The sequence below is a fragment of the Aplysia californica genome, unplaced genomic scaffold, assembly GCF_000002075.1.
Source record: "Aplysia californica isolate F4 #8 unplaced genomic scaffold, AplCal3.0 scaffold01538, whole genome shotgun sequence".
NCBI classification, from domain to species: domain Eukaryota; kingdom Metazoa; phylum Mollusca; class Gastropoda; order Aplysiida; family Aplysiidae; genus Aplysia; species Aplysia californica.
This window is the reverse complement of record NW_004798808.1, coordinates 40,702-42,723: the sequence shown is the minus strand read 5'-3', so window position 1 is coordinate 42,723 and position 2,022 is coordinate 40,702. Positions and strand designations below refer to the sequence as shown.

Genomic DNA, 2,022 nt, shown 5'->3' with positions numbered 1-2,022 from the left:
GTTTGCCCCCATCCATCATGCCTGACAACAACCTCATCACTCACTTCTGTTGGGACAATTTTGACTTGAATGAGGAAACTTTTTCAGGAACTGGAACCACACATTCAACTCATGGAATAGTCATACGAGAAATCAAAGAGCAGCCATACATTCCCCAGCGAACACCAGAGGTTGACAGAACAAAGAAAAGATCAATCCATATATTCCAACAAAAAACCCCCAGCTTGACCCGTGTTTCATCAATTCTGAGGTGGAACCCACCTTGATAACAAACAGAGTATCAAAGATTTCAAAGAGTTCCATATGAATTATGAGGCAACTGACACAGTTCCTACTTTATGTATGGCAAAAAGATTGTTATGCAATGATGTTGCTGAACAGAGAAATATACTTTGCAAGTGACCAACAGTGCTGTGTCCCCAGTAGCAGTGATGGAAAGACTACAGACTCAAGACCTGTTCGAGAGTTATCCTCCAGCCGTGAGGAAGCAGACGCACTACTGATCATGCATGCCATCTTCTGTGATCAGAACATTGCTACTCCAAACACAGACATCCATTATTCGGTCCCCAGACACTGATGTCTTTCTACTGATGATTGCATTTGTTCTACATTTCACACACAGTTCCAATTTTGACACATGGGCTGGGAAAAAAGATGTCTACACATTCAGACTCTCTGTTACAAAATGGAAACACATAGGCCTACAGGATTCTATTCTTGGACTCCATGCATTCTTTGGATGTAAGGAGACTAGCGCTTTTGTCCAGAAAGGAAAGGTGAAGCCGCTCACCATTCTCGACAAGCACCCAGAGTTTGCTGTTTCATTCAAGGAGCTAGGAACATCTGAAACTGTTTCTTCAGAACTGTTTTCCAATCTGGAAAAGTTTGTTTGTCACCTGTACGGAAAACCAGCTTACTCTAGCCTAGCACAAACAAGTTTCGTCATGATGTCGTAAGGCTAAAGTACATGGCAAAAGGTCAAAGCTTATTGTCATGCTTTGATGGATTTGACACCATGCGAGAGAAGCCCTGAAGCTGCACATCCTACGCGTAAACTGTTAATAGTATTAAACTTTAATACGGAAGCAAGCACATCTGGCTCAACCATTAATACAAATGTACCTGATCCGCAAGATCATGGTTGGAAGAGAGATAATGGTGGAGTGCTCTCAGGGGAGTGGTGCAAAGACTTGGTCCCTCAACAATTGGTTGACATTTTGTCAGGATCAGATACAGAACAAGAGGAAAACAAGATGAAAACCAACTCCTCTATCGTGTGATGAACAAGATGAGATTTCAGATTCTGGAAGTGACAGCAGTGACGATGAACTCATGGCATAGAAAGCATCTAATTAAATAAGACTTACATGCAACCACAACTGACTTACGTAACAGTATAAAATCTGGATAACTAGCACCCAAGCAACTCACTTCTGTTACATATTATGCTCTATGCAAGTCAATTTCTAGATGCTATAATCTTTTTCTCAATTATATACATTTCTTTGTACGAGACAACTCGATATAATACATCATGTACACAAATAGCCAATAATATCCATCTGCATTGCTAAGGCAAGGCCTGTCTGTAGCTCTGCATTGTACTGATTTTCTGTTGAATTAAATGTTTGCATGTGTAGCTTTTCCTTTGTTGTGGTAATACCCAGCAGGGAGTATATTACGCTAACTTTGTGCGGCTGTTTTCAATTTTTAGAGAAAACGGGTTTAAAACATTATTTTTTTCTATATATTATAAGCTATATAAATAGCAACCTCAAAATGTTCAGTATAACTGTTGTTTTTTTTAACCTACAACACCAACTTTAGTCTCAATTAAAAGAAAATCAGAATACCAACTAAAAAAGTGAATTTAAAAAAAAAGTTAATTTGCTCAATTTTCGACAATTCAGGGGCAATAACTCCGTAGATTGCCAACATTTTGGTGCAAACTTTTTTGTGTGCATAGTCCTGAGTGTGCTCTTTCAGAAAATCAGAGTGAGCAAAAATCCCCCCTCCCCC

At 39.4% G+C, this 2,022-nt stretch overlaps 1 protein-coding gene across 1 annotated transcript in view; it reads left to right on the top strand.

The window, feature by feature from the left end:
- The window catches only part of LOC101863160 (rap guanine nucleotide exchange factor 4), an 8,685-nt gene that overhangs the window by 5,918 nt on the left and 745 nt on the right, over window positions 1-2,022 (top strand). The window lies entirely within an intron of this gene.